The sequence below is a fragment of the Anomalospiza imberbis genome, chromosome 4 (genome assembly GCF_031753505.1).
Source record: "Anomalospiza imberbis isolate Cuckoo-Finch-1a 21T00152 chromosome 4, ASM3175350v1, whole genome shotgun sequence".
In the NCBI taxonomy this organism is placed as follows: Eukaryota; Metazoa; Chordata; class Aves; order Passeriformes; family Viduidae; genus Anomalospiza; species Anomalospiza imberbis.
In genome coordinates this window covers 61,504,893-61,525,913 of record NC_089684.1, presented here as the reverse complement: position 1 = coordinate 61,525,913, position 21,021 = coordinate 61,504,893, and the positions used below count along the sequence as shown (strand labels likewise).

Here is a 21,021-nt window from a genome sequence, read left to right as displayed (position 1 = left end):
ACTTCCATGTCAAACTACGACAACACTAAATTTTAATATGGCCATATTTGTTTCACTTGTCCTACCCAGTCTGTCTAAACGCAAGACATTTATCATCTGGAAACAAGAGACATATTAATGTGACCTTCAGAGAACAAAAATATGTTATATGCAAGATGCACCATTTCTTTTCTAATCTTTCTAAACATCAGTGTGAGGCACAGATATTTTAATTATCAGCAGAAGATATTAGCTTTATCAGAGCACAACATTTTTCCACCTGTAATCCTCAGGGTATGTTACATAACACCTTCAGGGTTCATTTGGGCACTCTGCATGCCACTTATTGTGGTCACAGGTAAACAGAGTGACCCTGCTGACTGAAAATTGTAGCATTCAAAACCTACAGTTTTAAGTTACGGGTTATCTGAGGCAGAAAAAATTTTGGATTTGCTGTCTTACAAAGGCTAGTATCACCAAAAGTTCTTCAACATAACAATCATTAAACAAGGAAAAACATAGATAAAAGACAAGACACAAAAGCATCATCGGATCATTTCATCAAACCAAACAGGGATCACTTATAAGAAGATTCAGAACTCGGACTTGGACAGCATCACAGTTCACTTATATTCAGGTAATGACTAAAATTATCTTATGAACCCAGAGAAAAATGGATTGGGTCCAGAATAGAACATCTCCTAGGCAAAGTATTCAGATACACATTTCTGGAGTTGAACCGTTAGTCCTTCTAGAGGAAAACAGTCCAAGTGGGCACACATCACAGAAGTTCTTAAATAAATGACAGTAAAACTCTTACTGACATTTTTACAAACAAACTCCACTTTCACCAGGGTATTCTTTAATGTGATGTGCCAAAAACTCCCTTTAGTAAAATCTTCTAAGGAGACTTCCCTTCTTGCAATCATACACAGAAGCAATCATTCCCTTATTCTCTATGGTGGACAACTGGGAGTTTCAGGCTAACACCTGCAGTTGCCCTTTCCCTGCCCCCTCCCATGGGCAAATGAATACAAGCCACTAAATCTTTTCATCTTTATCTTTAGCTTCTTAAGGAAAGCTAGTTTCGCCTGATCCTCGCAAGACCTGGAGTCAGAGTGGAGCATTTCAGCATTCAGGGCTGCTAAAGCAGAAATTCAAAGGACATTCCTCCCACCTCTTCAAACCTAGCCACCAGCAACTCAGTAACCTCCGGCCTGAGATGCTTTGTATAAAAGTACTGACACATCAGTATGACACCTCAGTACTGTAACGCCTCTGGTGATTGTTTCTAAGTTTTGAGATCAGAAGTGCAAAGAAACTTTTGATAACAGAATGTCAAAAATAATCAGAGTAAGTATGTTGTTTGTAGTCCTAAATGATAAATTCTTGTCTGTAAATGCTCAGCAGCTGGTACAAATTCTCAGATGGTCAGCAATACCTTAAATTCCACACCAAATCAAATCAATTTATCTCTCTACTAGTTATATGTGTATTAATTCCTGCAGAGCCTGAGTGTCAAACACATTTTTTTGGTGGGTGGAAGTATTTTCATTTCTTCTCTATACATGCAGATAAACAAGCAAACTGTTTTAGTTTGTTTATAAACCTTAACTCTTTCTCTCGGACATGCACATTCACATTCACCTATTGTGACTCTGAAAGTGTCTTTTAAAAGTGGAACTAGAAGAGGTGGGATTTCAGATACCTTAAAGTTGGGGATAGTTGAGCAATGCAAAAAAAAAAGGTGAAAAATGGGAATCAATCCCCCTTCCAAATAGAGAAGTAGTACAATTCAGATCTCTAGTGCTTTGTAGAGATAGTTCCAAGAACTTGTTTTGCAAGGGTAAGGCTTTTTCTCTGTCAGCTTTTGACTTCAGTCTTTCATTTTCTTTATTTTCTCACAAGTGCCTTGGAACAAAATATTTGATTTCACGGTGAATGGAACCTTTTGTGTCAAACTAAATTAAATGTTTCAGTCTTTCATTTCAGCAAGAAATATTCCTTTCATTACTGTTTGAACAATTCTCTCCCTTTACTTTCCCCTCCCCTCAATTTTATAGTCTGATTTGGCAAGGCTATATCTGACATGACTGCACAGGTTGTCAGACATTCCTCTCTTTCAATGACTAATTTTTATAAAATTTTTCAGACATAATCCAAAGCTGTTACATGAGTTTTGTGAGAATTGGTATCTCAAAAGATGGTAGACACCATACTAATACTCCCACTGAAGAAAAGGCAGACAGAACTTAGTATTTGACAACCTGCTGGGCTGCTCAGCATATATTCACTATCTGATCAGTTTGTTTGTGCTGTTATCTAGCGTAGACACAGGATGTACACTATTTCTCATCCAGTAAGTAAACCAGAAAGTAGGTTGAGATTGACAGAAACTGGAAACAATTTGATAGTCTTCAGAAACACAAAAAAGATCTGGAAATATCTCAGTGCTGAGTTTGTGCTTCTTGCAGTGAATGGGAAGGTGTTGTGGGGGACACAGTATATAAACCCATCATAAATCAGGCTTCCATTGCTCCCTTGCCTGTAGACTGGCTGCCAAAACAAAATTGACTGTTTACGCAAATTACACCCACCTCAAATGCTGGAAAAAAGAACACTTACCAGCTGGGAATGTTGAGGGTTTTCACGTCACAGTTCTGTCTCTAACTGACAATTTCTGTGGATGCTACCAATAAGACAGAAGAGAACCCCTGTAGGATTATCTTCTCTGCAGAAGCAGTGAAAGGCATTTGTTGTCTCACAAGTCTCAGGCCCAGTAGTTCATACCTACAAAGGAATTTCCAGACCCATTCAGTCCTCCTTCCCTTGCTGCTCTGATTTAGGGGGTTGGCCTACATTCACTAAAATTTCCATCTCCTTATTTGCCCTTAATAAATAATTGAGGCTGGCCATTATTAAGGAGACCTTCAACTGCCAAGTGTGAAATATCTGCCTAGAGGGCACATGATTAAGGACAAGTTCATAGCTCATGTAACATATTCAATTTTCTTGGATCCATCTGATGAAACATGTCAGTTCACTAAGGAAAATTATTTATGTGTGCATCTGTATACAAATTCTCCCCATGCCAAGTTGGAATTACATGGAAATGTAAGCTCTCTTCTCTTTTTTGAAAATATTTTCAGACTATGTATAAACAAAGGTGTAATGGAGGCCCCTAGCTGATATGTTCTTGAACTTGTAATTCTGCTGACAAAAAGCCAATATATAGATCTTCTTCCTAGTTAGATTCACAACCGGACTGGAATCCTTTTAAAAACTGTTGCTCATGCAAATCTTACCAAAATCATCCCATACACCTAAGAACTATGAAAAAATCAGATCCTCAGCTTACCCATGGACATAATTATGCTTAACTATCCTCACCTGGGCTAAGCAACACATTCCCATTACCCTATAGATAATTCATGTAATTGCTACCCAATGCAAGTAAGGATGCAGACTTCAAAACCTAGTACCTTTTTGGGGGCTAAAAGCCAAGAACAAAACAAGGCCAAAAAAATTTTACATTATATTGGCATATATTTTATGGATTCAAGTGACTAATTGAATAGCTAGCATAAAAACACACTCATGATTGGAAATTGATTGTACTTTTTTCAAACAGAGCCAGAGCTTTCCTGTGGTTTAACCTGTCATTTGCATAGGTTAATTTTAAATGGCAGTGCAAATTTAGCTTGAAAAGATAATTACAATATTTCACCTCTTTTCATCTCAGGTTATGTAAATGAGACTTTAATCTTTTTGCAGTTCATATCATATTAATAAGCAAAAAAATTGATTTATGTTATGCTGTCAATCACTGGATAGCAGTGGACACAAATGAAAGCATGTGAGTACAAATCAGGCTAATTTCCAACTACTCTCTTAAGTCTTTCTTTTTATCTATAGGGTTATGGCACATATTCGAGATAAGAAAGTGAACAGAGAGATAGTTTTGACAGGTATCTTGTTAGATTGATTTGTCATTTTTGTCAGTAGCAAATTAATTCATCTTTCTGATAAGCAAACTGTTTCTTAGACAGATAGTTCTTTATGCAGTATTTCATTGTCTAAGATTCCACAGCTCTGCTCAGGTTCAACACCTCTCACACATTATTATTGCCAAAAGTCATCCTTACCACACTCTTTTTCCACAGTGAGAATGAGGCTCCAATAATTTTCTTCTGGTTTCTCTCTTCCATTTTCTTACAAGTTCAGAATTTTTTCCAAGAGTAGTGCAACTCAGCTGGTCATAGGCACTAATGACTTGACTTTGCTTTCAAACAGGCACTTTTATTCCAAGGATGTGAAATGGATGGAAAGAGCTCCAGTTCCTGACCATCATGATCAGGTGACACTGGTTTTTACCTATATGTAAAGTTTGTTCTCCGTTTCACAGATGAAGTATTTTCTGGGTCTTGGGGCCATCAACCTGTCCCAGCTGGAGTAAGGACTGGGCAGTTACAGATTTTCTTGCTGTAATTTGATTTCTTTGTTCTACAAACTACAGATAGGGCCTGTTTCCTTCATGGGAAATATTGCTGAAATTATTTCCTGCATAAATCTTAGAAAACACCATCTCCCTCTCTCTCCAGAAACCCTGTAACAACTTCAAAGCAGATCCAGGCACTGAAACACTTATCTCTCACTGAGCCATACATTTACTTATAGGAGATGACAATATGGCCTTAATAAGCTGTGTCTCCATACACAGAGCTTCCTTGTGGCACGGAGGAAAACTGATGAGATCTATCACTACAAAGAAATGTAAGTGATTAAATGCTTAAGACCAAGGGGTTTTTTTATATCTCTGTTCCTTTCTATTGGACTTCAATGTACATCAGTATCATCAGCAGGCTAAGAATCATTTCTCATTTTGCTAAAAAATATTATCTTACCAGTTAAAAAGTCAAATTTTTAGGACTTTTATTCCATAGTTGTAGTTTCTTCAGACCTTGACACACCTACCTGTCACCCGAGATAATTTTACCATGATTCTTACTGCATACATGGCAATATTTGAGAGTTAAAATAATCCTCTGGCTGCCTACAAGTATTTAAATCCAGATGATGTCCTTTTTAAAGATTTTCAAAAGTATATTTTAAGATTTTTCAAAGTTCTCTAAAACTAGTTATTTGCATTAAAGTGCTCGCTCACATATTATCTTCCCTACCTAGTCAAACCAACCAGAATTTTAGTCCTCCTGATGTGTCGTAAAATAACCAATAACCCTCAATAACCATTGTCCAATCCTTGAAATGTCTTTCTCATTGAAAGGAAATAGTGGACTTCCTACAGCTGTGAAACATAAGAGACACCTGAGAAAGGGATTATCTAAGAGAAAAAAAATTATACCAACAAAGTCTAAGTTGCTGTAAATAAAAATTAGCTTTTATCAGTCGAAAATTTGGCTTATGGTTTGTATATGAACATTACCTGAGCCAGCATTCATCTCTTTCTTACGCCAAACTCAGTCTTTTTTTCAAATTTCAAAGTGTTTTCTATATGATTTTATAGATTTCAAGGAAAAAAGAAATTAGAAATGCTGGTGTGAGAAAGTCTTTTTCCAACATTTGATCTGGATTGAAAGAAAAATCACCAAACACTTTCTTAAAAATGACCAAGCACCAACCCTCTCTTTTGAGGTTTTTGACTGCCATTAAAGGTTGTATTGGGATACAGTAGTTTGAAATTTGCTTATTACAGTGCCCCTCTAAATTGAACTCTCTTAAAATTTCTGGAATTTTTTTTAAAATTATGTAATTTAATAAAATGTACAGTAATGTTCTGCTTCCTGACTGCATGTGAGGAGACTGCAAGTAATTACTTTTCCTTAGTTTTCTCCCACACATGTACAAATGCATGCACTATGCCTCCCACATTATCCTAAATGTGCAGTGTGAAATTACTGCACTGACAAGGAAAGAGAAATAATTAAGTCCTCTGCTTTACCACTAGATCATCCAGGTCACATTCCTTGTGACTTTCAGTGCAATAAAGTACTTTGACTCATTAAAATCAATAGGACTACTGCTGGACATGGTTGATATCACATTTGCAGAACAGCATTTTTCCCCAATGAGAATATGGATTGGATTCTTTTAAACTCTTCTACTACCTTCTCTTGTTTTCACTGCTACTCACATGAAAGCAATGCCAATTTTGAAAAATTAAGTAGGGCTTTCCTTAGCTGCTACTCAAATAAAGTTGATTTGGGGTTTTTTTCTGAAGGATAAATGATGTTTGTTCACTTGACTTTGTCTTTCAGCCATGCACAACAACCTGGTTTGTATGAAACATCTTCTTAGGCCTAAAATTCAGTGTAGTGAAAAAAATCTCCTTTTCCCTTCTCTTACAAGGTGAAAAGAAGTACAAAAAATTTAAAGTTCAACTTTGGTAATGACACTAAAATATTCACGAATGTAAAAAGGAGAGAGAGCACACACTAGAACTTTACTCCATGACTTGCAGTGAAAGTGTTTTACAGTAAAAGGTTGTTTTACTCTTGGGAATTCATCTGCTGTCTGGTTTTAATGTGTTACATAGTCTACTCCAAAGTAGTAAAATAGTAATTCCAGTACTGAAAGCATTTTTGTTATTTGTTTTTTCTCTAAAGAACAAATTACCAGTTTTTACCTGGGAAAAGCTCCCAGCTGAAATGCTCAAACATTCAGTGGATCAGGTTTTCCAAAGCAATTTTCATTCTTACTTTATTTCTTTTTTCAATACAAAATTACTGTTGTTGAGCATTATATCAAAATGCAATCCTCCAAAGTAAGCAATCTATTCTGTAGCAGATATTAAGAATTTAAAAAATTAAGCACCTCATTCATAGGTTCAGAGTCCCCTTTTTTAAAATAATAATCTGTACCCTTTATGCTTATCAGTCAAGTTCTTTCCATGAAGCCAGTCAGACTGTAGGTAGCATATTGAATAGTCACACAATAAGCAGCTGTCGCTTTACAAAACTAATATCCATTAAACAAAATGGTCATAAGTGCATCAATCCAATGTAATAGCAAGAATGTCACTGAAATAGAAAGTTGTCACAGGATCAATGTCCCCTGCCTTGAAAATAAACATTGTGCTTTCGACTCAGCACTTATCAAGCAGCAGGAGAACATTATCCTGTGATAACATCCTATTCTATTGACATCATCTGTTAACTAGAGATACTCAGTGAAATATCAGCTTTTCTCACTTTGGATAAAATAAGCACTCATTTTACATTTGTTATACATAATTATTGGGTGTGTGTATTTCCCATAACCTGGCTTTAAAAATACAAAAAATTATTAAAAAATAATTTACAACTTATACTACTACTTATATAGCCATAGAATGGTCTTTAATGAGCAAGAGGCAGTGAAGCATTAGACTTATAGCTATCTCCAGATTGCTTTCTACTGCTGTCAAACCCTTCCCTGCCTATTAATTATTTTGTCATTTGCTTCTCACATTGTCAAGCTATGATTTTTTCTTGGCTACCCCCATGTCTGAACTACCTTTCCAATATCCAGTCTGACTGCTGTACTGTCTATGGACTTTTTTGGACAAGGAGGGTGAGGTGTGGGAAGAACTTTTTGGTTTGATTTTGAAGCAAAATTTTTCACAGATCTGTTTTAAATAAGCAAGTACATCAGGACCAGATAACATTTTCACCGAGAAATCAAAGATTACTGATCCTAGGATGAAATCTTCCTCCTACTAAGACCCGCATGTATCTCCCTTAGAAGTCAACAAATTATTGGAGCACTGCCAGACCTGCTACAAGCACCTGATGAATTTCCTAATTCCATCTGTCCTTCACAATTTAGTCATTAATTTCATAGCTGAGGCTGCTATCTGGTATGTGAATTAGTTCAAGACATCATCTCATTCACAAACTAGGATTTTGGCCTCCACTATCCCATCACCCTCTCACTCAAGTGTCTGTAGGTAATTCACTGACAACCATTGCCTTATGAGGTCTTTATTTTACCTGGTTTTGTGTGATTTTTTCACTTAAAAAATAAAAACTCTTAATCTTGCTCCCTGAAAGTATGGAAATTGCATAAGTCATCATGTTAAAAAAAAAAAAAAAAACCAAAAAAGATCCACCTTTTTAGACCTTAAGAAATTTGCTATATTATTGTGAAAAATAGGGTAATTAGTTTGCACATTCCAAGCGAAGTGGTCTTAATTTATTGCAAAATTGCCACATACTCCTATATTTGATTAAATAACAAATAAAAGAGCCATATCAAATTATGTTAGCCTTTTGTCTAGGAGAAGTAGCTACTACACAGTTTTTTCCCATGGAGGTGAAGTAGCTGGTCTGCTACATAATAAGGTTTAGAGTATTGAAGTGGAACAGTTTTCCTTGTTGAAAGTTTAATGTCAGCTGTATTCCTTTGCATGCCTAATGTGTTTCCGACATACTTGTCAATATCAGGGAAGAAACAGTTGTGGGAGTGGTGAATGCGAGGGAATTAAATTATAAAAAATGAAAATCAAACTCAAAATAAGAAGACATTATATAAAATGAAGAAAATGAAATTTATGCAGCTGGCTAAGCATCCTTCTATCCTGCTATATGTGGGCAAGTTGTCTCATGACAGCCCATCACAATGCCACGTTGCCTTATGTGTTGCAGTTAAGCATGTTTAGCACAAGGATTTTGCCCTAGATTGCTTAGCACTTAGGCAGCTTGGAGCTTTCCTGTGATCTGGCTTACAATGTGCTGTGAATGTTTTTGCCTTTCCTTCAAATCTCCATAACTACTTGACCATTTTTGGAGCTTTTCTTAAGCCTGCATGCTCCTTTCTTCTGTCATTTCCCACTACCTACTCCCTTTCTTCAACTCCCATCTCAAACAAGTTATTTTGTAGTCATGAGGCTCCACAGAATGTTTTTCCCAGAATACTGATGTCCTAGACTAATCTCATGACAAGGAGGTGTAGGCATCTCACAATTTCCATTGTGTTCACATTTCCATGTCTCTTTCTTGGACTGTTTCCATAAAGATCTCTAAGTGTCTTCAAAGAGAGAGGGAAAACTATGCAGGAACAAAAAGAGTCCACAGTGTTAATGGGTGAATGGCAATATTCCATCCCTTAGAGCCTCCAATGAATCAATGCTCCATGGCCAAAACAGAAGTCAGACACAAATATGAAGTATCCTGTTCATACTAGAATCTCCACTTATCTTGAATTTGATCTTGCCTTTTTTTCATCTTTCCTCGCTGATGTATCCTTACTAATCGAGCATAATTTTTACACTCTCCCCAAACACTATATGTATATGTATGTGAGTATATTCTACCTGAAGTTGAAGCCTTATCATTTGAGGTTAATTACTGAATATCTTCTAGTACATTTCTAATTATTCTTCAGGATAGACAAGCCAGAGTAACAGGTTTTGTTTCACAAGGGAAGAAAACCTTCTGTCTCACTAAGGCAGAAGGAAGAGGGTAGGTGATGCTGGAATCAACCCACAAATATAGCCATTTCATACCCCGTGACTTATTCATTATTCTGTCATGTCCCAGTGTGTTCAGTCCCCTCAGCAAGGCACTAAGGAAACCAGCCTGATTGTTACATAAAGCGCAGTAGAACCATCCAGACATGTGAGAAGAACATTTAGCTGTTTCCCACTTCACAGAACAGCAGAGAGGGTAAAAATGGTATATTTCAACTTTTTCATACATTAGGATACCATAATGTTATACAAGATAATTTATGCATCCCTCCTGGGTCTTATTACCACACAGGTACTGCAGAGAAGGACAAAAGAGTAGCTAAAATCTATTGCAATTACATATAGGCAAACAGTTGGGGGTAGGTTCTGTTTGCCCTCTGTGGGAGCACACAGTAGGTGTTACAAGTATAAGAAATACAAATATTCCTTGGCATATTTTTGCTTGGTATCTCAGAGCTCATGGCAAAATTTAGCACATGAGAAATTTTTAATATCCACTAATATATAAACTGAGGTCATGGCTGCATTCTGTTGTACATGGGGTTTTTATTGATATTATTATTTTAAAATTGGTAGAGAGCTATAAAAAAACCCTGAAATATTAATTAGGATTGTAAAGGAAGATCCCTGTGAAAATATTTTCATTTGGCTTTGGCTGGGTGAGAAAAGGAAAAATGATTTGGAGTTATTAAGTTTCACAGTGGGTTCTAAAACATTGAACATTGCTAATCATGTTATGCTGCTTCTTTCCTAGAAGGAGTTGCTTCTTGAGAAGTCCAGCTCTAAAATATCAAGTGGCTAAAAGGCTTGGCCATTCTTGCCTGGCTGCAGGTCTCTTGTATACCATCTTCAGACCGGGGATTTCAGACAGGGCTCCCCACATGAGGTTACTCCCTTTGCCAAACAGGCTGTTTGCTATTTTGATGTAGATCTCTCAAATGCTTTCTTGGATCTGTTCTACTTTATAAAATTAAAAATTCATTTAACCACATCAAGAGGCAGCCTGAGTTTGTATGACAGTGATTAGAGCACTTTCAGATGCAACAAATTGATGTTCAAGTACTTGTTCAATGGAAGTTTGATTAGTTATTCAAAATGGAGCAGCCCCAACAAGGGAAATGTATCCCTGGAAACAGTGTGTGGCAGTAAAGGCACTCAGATGACTGAAGTCTGTAATTAGAATGAATTGAGATGAATTCATGTAGCATCATTTGCAGGGAATGCCCTAATGTTTCAACCATTTCCAATTGGTGTGTACTCATGTGGTTCTCTCTGCTTTTTTTATGTGTAAGTTTGAAAGGTCACATCTTAATATTAAAAAGGAAACAAAACAATCAAAGAAAATTCGACAGCTTCTAATCAAGGTCTGCTAGTCACTAAAATCTGCCCTAACTCCAGACCACACTTCCCAATATTTTATTGCTAATAGAACATGTACAGAAAAATTCTCCATCCTGCTCCAGCAAGTTTATCATATGGTTTCAGTGGTTCACAACAACTCTGTTCAGTAATCAATCATGATTACTAGCTATATACAGTACACACAGCAGAAGATATTAATCTGGGACAGTCTGGAGTAGTGTGCTAATTAATGATATGCTGAAACAGCATTTGGGCATGGCTCCTTGAAATTGCAATCTTTCCATTGACAAAATTACCTCACCCTAAGTATCTCACTTTACAAATGATGTATCATTTTATAAAATTAATTGGCCTGTTACATCAACACAGTCTGGAAGAAGGCTTGGTATTATGTATAAAATCTCAATAATATTATGCTTCATATTGTATGCTGCATTGTGCCATGTCTTTCAAATATCACCAGATACTTTTCACTTTTTAAATCAAAATAGGAGAGCAATAAGTTTTTCATATGATTATTATACTTTATAACATAGGATACATATTAGCATCCTAGTAGTCTTTTGCTGTAGTATGTATTAATCATATCTGTCCCGATAGCAAATAATTTTGTAACCCTGTTTTTGAAGATGCTGGTTCTGTCTGAAAAAAGGAAATCAGAGCAAAGATGAGAAATGAAAACTCCAGCCCCAGTGGCAGATTTCAGTATCTGCCCTCATAGGAAATGCCTAAAAGTCCAACAATATGAATATAGTTAAGTCTGATTTGTTGGTTTGGTTTGATTTCATTTATCATCTCCCAGAAACAAAGGCTGGTCTTTAAACTACTAAAGAAAAGAGCACAGCACTAGTAGTCATATCCCGAAGGTGCCTTTGGGCTGAAGAATCAAGAAGTAATCAAGAAACTCATTTTCTATGTAGAGAAACATAGAAAATGCACACTTCTTATGCAAGAAGTGATTATACACACTAAAATATTTTCCTTGAGATAAGGGCCGTTGGTCTGGATTTCTCAAAAAGTGTGTAAAGAGTGCCAGAGCAATTTTCCAGTAGCATTTAATGCAATATCTGAACTGCTACTACTGTATTACATCCCAAACTGCACTGTGGTGTTCATTTCATTCCTTCACCAATGGCCGTAATAAAGCATATCCAGGACAGATTTGAGCTCAGGACTTCCTGGTCTTAAATAAGCATGCATTACCAAAAAAATTGCATCTTCTCGAAACATATTAGAGGACACAAGAATTAGAGATCATAAATAATTTTTTTTAACTGAAACTTTCTTAATAGGTAGTCTTTTTCCTTGATGCTTGGCCCATTTTCTGCAAGACAGAGGGAAAGAAGAGTCTTTCTATTTTAGTGCCCCTCCTTAGCTTTCTTCATTTTTTTTTTCTCCTGAAGAAGGAAATTTCAAAACTGAAACATTAATTTCAATCTTTACCCTGACCCTTTTTTTGTGGGTAAAAAATAAATCTCCCCTGAAATCAGAAGGGTGTAAGCAATAAAGATGTTGAAAAAATTCCAAAAATTGAAGCAGTTGAAATTTCATTTTTCTTATAAAATTCTTAATTGCAACTGTATCACTTTTCTCTACAGGAAATATATAGCTAGAGAAGTCAGTTACTAAATCCTAAAATGTTTTTTGCTATTTTATATAAATTAAACCCTACTAAACTTTAAATTGAGTGCTTTGAAGAAATAGTCTGAGACATTTGAAGTCATGGTTCAACATTCATCGTTACTTAATATATGTATTGTCTGACCCACTGGCGGAACTAATGTGGTCTGGATCAAGTGCGAGCACACAATTACGCATTTCTCCAGTCACCCACACAGCAAGCAATACAATGCTTATGCCAGATCTATGCCTGCTGTGGGAGTACAGGGGCTAAATGACTGGACAAGAACTGCTGAGACAGCAGAGTGAGCCTGTACTGTTTCTGTGCTTTGTATTTGAGAAATTTTTTATTTGTTGCTCTCCACTCAAAAGCCTGGCTTACCCTTTGGTGGAGCTGCAGCCTGAGGCACTCTGCTCTTCACATCAGATATAATACACATAATCATCAAATTATTGCTCTTCAGCATCCACTGAGATGACCACCTTTGGAGAGAAAACATACCTAATCCTAAGGCACATTCAGTCTCTTTTGATTGAGACTGTTAACAAGGGGCAATTGCATTCAGTTCTGACAATGCCTTCAGTGCTGCTGATGCCCATCACTGGAAAATGGTCTGAGAGCAAAGCTGTTGACAGAATTCAAGCAGCTGTTTGAGAATAGATAATTTTCAGAGTCTAATTTCATTTCAAGGTTAACTCAGCCTCTTCCTGATATTTGTCCTATGCAATTTTTATACAAAAACTTTGACACAGGTTTTTTCAGTTTTTAAGGGTGAGTTCTGCAGTATCTGCCCACATCTCATCAGACTGAAGGCAAAATCAACCTAGAATTTATACTCATGTCGCCCATCTTCCCTAAAATACAAGTTTTTCTGGAAGTGATGGAACTGACTGAAGGAACCCTGCAATTTCTCAGTGTGATTAAACAGGAAATCAAGCCTTCTGCTACGTAACTATAGTGTCGGCATTTGCTTGTACACAAGTTAACGTATTGAAAGGGTTCTTCAACATGGTTCACTGTGCATGAAAGATACAGCTTCAGCAGCTGTGCACTTGATGTAGAATTCAAGCAACAGTCCAAGGATTAAAGTTCCCTGAATTCATTATCTGTGCTCAGAAATACCTAGTCACATCCAGAAAGCATCTGCCCACTGAACTGTAAACATGACTGTCATGGCATTCTGAAAAGATAAGCTAAATACAATAGAAAGGATAAAGAATGTCTTCAGTTACACAATATTGGGCACTTCAGCAAAATTGGAAGTGCAAGTCTCATCTAAAATGTAGGGGTTGAAGAATACAAAAAACACATCCCCACCAATGTTGGAGGGTTTCTGTAATACTGAATTAATTATAGCTAAATAATTTGTATGTAGTAGTTGCTAATTTTCTGCTTAAATGGTTACTCTAAGATAAAAACATAGATACAAAAGATAACTTTTTGAAAAAACTCAGACAAGAAATAAACAGAAGAGTGATTTCAAAATACACAACTCCTAATGCTTAGAGTGTCACTGCTTCACCTAACACAGTGACAAACTTATGATGGGAAAATCCTACTAAGTGGCTAGCTCCCATCTACATTTCCACAATATCAGCAAAGCACAGAAAGCATCCATTCCCTCGAGACAGCATGGGAAAGCTTCATTTATTATAGGAAACATGAAAAACACCTTGAGTAACAAAAACCAAAATAGTAACACTAAAGTAGAGCAACTTAGTAGTCTGCTTCTGCCTTATAACTAAAAAATCTCAGCATGAGATGGGATTCAGGTGAACATGTACTTTTCTGAATTAAAAGTGATATTTTCATAAGTTTTTCATGACAGTAATCCAAAAAAACATAAAAAGGCCAGCAAACAAGAATTCCCTTGGTCTTTGGCTGTCAGACGACTGACTACTGAATTGATATACTATATTTTTAGTTTATTCCATGAAGAGGTTTTGAATGCTATATTAAAACTGACATTTTTCAAAGGTCCAAGTTAAAGTGTGGTACCCTATTTTCCATGGAAATCCATTTTATTTTAGTATCTGCAGCTATTTGTTTAAATGACATGTAGTCTATTGACACTGAACATAATGGTCTGTAGGAAAGGGTGTTTTGCCTCATATTTCTCATAACAGATTTTTTCCTACTTTTCATAACTTAATAATTTGCTATGTTCCTAATAGTCTTTCTTCTACCAAAAAACTATCCATAAGAAGTTATTATTTGGCCTATTGCCCAGTGTTCAAAAGTGTTCTCACTTACATTAAAAATTTAGAAATCTGAATTAATTTAATAGTAATTGATTATGAGTCACTACAAGATTTTGAAAATACCTACCTACCAACCTAGCAATTTAGAAGCCTAATTTTATACTCTCCCTGCTCTGGGCAGGGAGGCTATAAAATGCTTGTAAAAATAGATTGTGTGGCAAAGAATGATGAAGGCGGCTCAGGTCTGTTGGGTGCTGAGATATATGCAGAACACAGCTGACACTTTGATACCAGGAGGCTCTTGATGAAGTTAATAAGCAAGTGGACAAACAAGAATTTCAAGCATTACATTAGTAGCATATTAACCGACTTCTGCATTTTAGAAAAACTCAGTCTTAACTGAATATGAAGAACAGTTTCCTTTTTTCATCACAGAGAATATTCTCCCCTATTTGCCCGCCAAAGATGAGCAAGAAAAAGACAATTGTTTTTCAAATTTGAGATAATATTTCAGATCATAACCATGGAGATATAAATACGCTCCCAATCCCAAAGTCACCAGGAGATTTACAGTTATAGCCATTGCTTATAATGTGAGAAACGGAGATTTGGGATTTTGATGCAAGGCCAGAGTGAACTTAAATTTGAGTTTCTTATATCCCCAGTAAACTGCAAATATGAGTAGTAGGGATTCCATTGTTCATGCATTTCTTTATGCATTAAAATAATTTCAAACACTTGATCAACATAGACAAAAGAGAACACAAGAGTAAATTATTTCTGATGCAGGTATAACGGGAGATCATAATACACTATTTTTTGTACATATGCAAAAATGCTTGTGGGCTCCAAAACAATACCTATTTACTCATCTGAATACGAAATTTGGAGTTAGACCTAATTAAAACTAAGCACAGATCCAAAATATGAACCTGCTGGGGTATATGCATTGCATTGACAGCAATGTTAGTTGAATGTTATTTTCAAAATGGTATTATATGTTTCATTTGGAACTATATTTTACAAAGCTATAGATCTATAAAAATAAGATGTTTTCAAATATTTTTATAAAGCTTTTATTGCTGTGATAGAATTCTTTTAACCTGCACCATGTCTTTATTATCTTGAGCAGGGGAGATATAAAACTGCTGGGTTTAAAATCAATTTATTCTCAAGCCATCTTCCACTAGCAATTGCAACCTTGCTCACTGATACCTTCAGTTTGGTACTTGCATTTCTATAGGAGTTCCTGCAAAATGTACTTTTCCCCCCTATTCTCAATTACAGGTTTCAGAAAGAAAACTGTGCTGACAAACTGACACGAGAGAGACCTTTCCGCAAGTTATCCCAGAAGGGGTCAGCTTTGTCTCTGAAGTACCTAGAAATGTATTGCACATTCCTCTACCATGACAATAACTGAGAATAGAGCTGCTGGGTATAAAATCCATGATCTTCCCTGATATTAGCCTTCACACTGCTCAAAATGTGGTATATTGAAAGCCTTTTGTAATGAAGCAGCAGCCGGAAGTGGAAGAAACAGGAACAGCAGTGTGGAGGATCTTATGAAACTTCCCAGAAAGGGAGCCTCATAGAAGCATAGATAAATGGAAGATGTGAAAACATGGTATTCCACCCAGATGGTATCTACAATACTTCAGTGATAATAGATGGGAAGATCCCAGACCTCCCTGCCATACGCAGAGAAAATGTTTAATTTCACAACAGCAGTGTCATTCCCTGCGGAGGGCGGAGCGTTCTACCCGTTGTGGTACTTGTGCAATTGGTTGAGATGATATGTAAAGAAAAGTCTACATTTGGCAATTCATCCATCTACAATTTTCCAATCACATTTTAAGAAACACAAGAAATTCTGTGCCAGAAAAATAAAATAACTCAGTTTTAAAATTTAGCTTGCAAGCCTGCTCTAAGGCTACAATTTGAAGCAGGATCATCAATCCCAAAGGTCAGTGACTTTTTCACTAGGGTAATACATATTCTGTGACAAATGCCTCTTTCTCCCTGCTCCCTCTCATTCCATTTCAAACCTGAGATAACTTCCTGACAATACTTTTGACAAAAGTTACAACTCTGTTCTTTCTCTCTTTTGTTTAGAATGCCTCCACATAATACAAGTTCTGGTTTGAGCCACAGAGTTGAGCTCACATGTAAGCATTTTGTTGACAGAGACATAATAAGCAGTTTAGAAGAATTTGTTTAAGAAGGAAGGTACACATTTAATTTTCATACTCAAATACTATGCTTCTTAAAAAGTCATCCCAAAGATTTCAGTTTGTCTCCAGAATAGCAAATAACCTTCCTAAAGTAGTAAAAAAGTATCAACTTTGTCTTTGTTATGAAAGGCAAAGTGAAATATAAACATAAAGGGCATGGCAGATGAAGTTGGATCCATTTCCTATGGAGTTCTCTTCCCTCCTATTGGGGAGATTAGTTTGTTTTTTAGGATTATCATCTTTCTAAATCCACCAAGATAATAACAGAATATTAAAATGCAGGAGGTTACCCCATCAAAATATTAAGCATCTTGCAAAATGTGCTAAGAAATGGTGATGAGAATTAATTCTTACCTGTAGAGTGTAGTACAAAGTTCCACTGATATTCAACAGTGTGAGTAAATTTCAAGTCATTGCTCCCGAGCATGAGTTCACCACAGCCAGATGTTTACTTTGTTCCTTCAGATCTTAAGTGCCTTTGGGAAAAGAAAATGCTGACACCAAAATATTCAAGACAGTTTTTTCAGCTCAGATTTGTTTCTGTTTTCTAGTTATTCCAAACTCTATTACTATTATTATATACTTTTATAGCAAAAACACAACAAAACAAAAAAACATAGAATAAACCCCACAAATTAGAATGCTAATTGGCTTTAACATTATATAAATTAATGACTTTTAAAAGATCACTGTGTTTAATAGACTTTACATGAAGAATTAAGTAAAATGTTGTCTGATGCTTACATGTTCTGGGCAGTGCTAACTGAACCTACACATTCTTGTCTTCTTCTTCCCCTTAATAATTCTCTTTCTCTAGAAAGAGAAATGAACACAGAGAGGCCTGAAAAGAAATTCCATTAAAGCAATTAAAATTGAGGTTTTCTCAAAAACTCTTATTGTATATTTATATTTAGTGAAGAATGGTGAAAAGACAAGAATAAAATGTGGACTGTAGCACTGTGGACACTGCCCAAAGAGACAGAAATGTCAGTGACTACCTAGAAAGTAGTGAGGAGAGGAAGAAAATTATGTCTCAAATGCAAAGTTTTTGTTTGATTTGTTTTTTTCATTTATGAGGAAAAAAAGAAGCAACTTATTAGATGTAAAATGACAAAACTCTAAAGGTGGTTACTTCCAAAGGACCCAGTTAATTCAGGAGTGCCCTTACAAAAGAGTATTCTGTAAGTACCACTAAGAAAGCACCAGGCATGAACTTCTGACCAGTTCCAACTTTTAAAATAATTAACAGCCTTCACTTGCAATGCCCTAGCAACCTCACAATGCAACCTTTGAACTCCACTGCAGAAAACCATCTCTCTTGTATCTGAATGCAGAGAATAAAATCAACCTACATGATATAGGCAGAATCTTTAATTACACAGAGAGAGAAAAAGATTCAGTCAAGGCTCATTGATCCTGAATATGTAATACTGCCATTCAGAATTACCCCTTTCAGCTGACAAGTTTACCTCCCATAGTAAGTAGCACAGAGAAATGTCACAACCAGTGTTCTCACAGGTCCCATTTGTGGGGTCATTATGCAGAATCTGGATTCTCTCATTATCTCTTAACTAATATTTTGTGAATGTGCACTGTTCTTGCTCTGCAGGCCTTTGTCTTGTTCTTTCTAATGACTGATTTTATCATGGGGCAAGGGCAGGTGTTTCCAAAAAAAAGTACATCTAGGGAACCTCCTTGACCAGACAGAGGAAGCTACTTAGAATGGCACACTTCTTCTCTGCCCAAGACCACTTACTTCCTTTCTTCCAAAGCTCAAAAGATGGTCTCTCTGTATGCCCAGGACACACTGTAACTGTACCTATTCAACAGCAAAAAAATAAGCTAAAAGAGACTATGATGACTAATAGTTAAATATCTAAAGGTATTCTCTCATTCACATTTTCACTTCTTCAATCTGTTCTTCTATGTAGATAACTTCTTGAAATTCCACATATTTGTGCATTTTAACACTTTTCTCTTCATTTAGGATCAGATACTCATCTGCCATGAGATTAAATAAATCAAACTTTTTTTCAAAAATTGTTAAAATGGCAAAAGTTTGCCAACATAATGTTCCTGATTGAATTACAGTCTGTACAAAATTCATGGTGCAAGCTACTAGCCACAGAAGATCATGCAATTTAAATGCGTGTAAAACATACAATTTTATTCTGTATTTCTAAATTACAAAGCTTAATCACAATAAAATAAGTGACTGAGCAATAAGACTAAAGTAATTTCTCAGTTCAGCTCTTTTTGTTTAGATACTTAATTCAGTCATTTTTGACAGCTGGCTGGCAACTTCCACATCTAAAAGCAAGATCTGAGCTCTGAGATTATTCTAATGATTATAGCCTCCCAGCCCCACCAAACACACTTCCAACATACTCATGAGTAAGTCCCCTCCAATAGCAGTAAAAGCCTACATTCTCTAAAATGAAATGCTGATCATGCTTTTCATGTCCTACATCCTCACTAGTGCCATTGCCAGGACAGGGCAAAGTTAAGGAAACAAACTCAAGGTTTAGTGCCTCAAGAGGATGAAGTCATGGATGACAGTACTTAAAGAAAATCTTATTAAAGTGGAAAACTTCTATCCATAACCATAAACATAACAACAATTAGATACATATACATGCTATGGCTGTTGCCATGAGCTAAGGTTTTAAAAAGGTGGAGAAGTCTACAGAGACCAGCAGCAATTTTAGTGAAATCTGTGCAAGGAAAAAAAAAAAAAAAAAAAAAAAAGCGCTTTTTTTCTCTGATGGAGGTTTATTTTTGTTCCTATTTTGTTGTCCTGATTCATTCCAACAGAAAATTTCTGCTTGCTCTTTGAATGCAGAGAAACAAAACGGAACAGATTAACAAGGTGCTGTGCTGGTACTGATGCCTCTTGCTGGTATCTTTTGTCACAAAAGTATTTTCAGAAAGCAAGTAGAATCTGACAGGTCGTCAACATTAGTCTCTTTCTCTCTAACAGTATTTCCACAGATTAATTAACTCAAATGTCATTCTCTTATAGCTGCATGCACTCTACAGAAGAGTTCTTGGTAGCTGCTGTGTGTTTTGGATCAAACAAAGCTCTGCAGGGATACAGTCATAACTCCTGTAAATTACTAATTGCACTGGAATGTTACAAAATGGCTTTTCAGATATATTCTGGGAAAAGTCTTAGCCCAAATGCATTTTCAGAGCAAAAGATTCACCATGGTCCTTTCTTCACCATTAGAAGCAATCTGTTGTTGTATTTCTACATATATTTTGAGAACAAAAGTTGTTACTTTTTAGTAGACATAGGACCTTTACTCGGGCCATTACACCTCAGTGTTTATTCCAGAACATTCATACCTAGTGTTCATAACTTATTTAGCAACATGGTGGGGCATTGCACCCTTAAGGGAAAAGGAGCACTCAAGGTTTGTGTATGGAAACACAAAAGTCAGAGGTTCCAAAAAAAAAAAAGTACGGGATTTTATTATTAAATTATACACTTGGCATGGAAATTGGTATGGTAGTCCCTTATCTCCTACTATAAGCCCAAGCAGTGGTTTTTGGATAAAGGAGTAGGGTGAGAGGCAGAGGGGAAGAGAGAGAGAGAGGGCTAGACTACAGAGGGAGACCGAGAAAGAAAGGGAAATTACCAGTCCTGTCTCTAGCATCAATCAAGCTGGCAGGGTGCCCAGAATCCTGGAGAGCATTCATGAGGGTACCTTTTCATAGATAAGTTTTCCCTGCCCTGGAGATAATTCTCTCACTTTCTATGCAAATTAGTTATCATTTGCAGTCTGTTCTTCTATGGTTCGGAGAGCTTTTGGGAGTCTTTGGTGATCTTGAACCTACTCCTGCAGCCCATATTTGCTTCTCAGCCTTATTCCTACACCTGTGCTATACTGTGCTATGCCCATCTCCAGGAGCCAGAACAGTATGTGTCCCCCAGACAAGTGCTGCCCTACCTTCTCCGGCCACACCCTCTTCTTTTTCATAGCGTGTTCTTACCAGCAATCCTTGGCTGGAGCCAAGACTACCTGGCTGTAGGTGTTTGAGACATACACATCAGCCACCTTATCTTCTAGGCTTCCACACGTGAGGAATTGTTATGAATAAGTCCTGCTTGTCTGCTGACTTGCATCATGCAAGCAGCACATGCACACATGTCCTGTG

The 21,021-nt window shown here is 36.5% G+C and overlaps 1 long non-coding RNA gene across 1 annotated transcript; it reads right to left on the bottom strand.

Annotated features, from left to right (window-relative positions):
- Window positions 1-2,649: 2,649 nt before the first annotated feature.
- On the bottom strand, window positions 2,650-19,584 carry LOC137473467 (uncharacterized). Its single transcript, XR_010998825.1, has 3 exons — window positions 19,023-19,584; window positions 17,215-17,336; window positions 2,650-2,769 (listed from the first exon to the last, which is right to left on the bottom strand). It is a non-coding gene; the product is annotated as an uncharacterized lncRNA (long non-coding RNA).
- Between the last annotated feature and the right edge of the window lie 1,437 nt (window positions 19,585-21,021).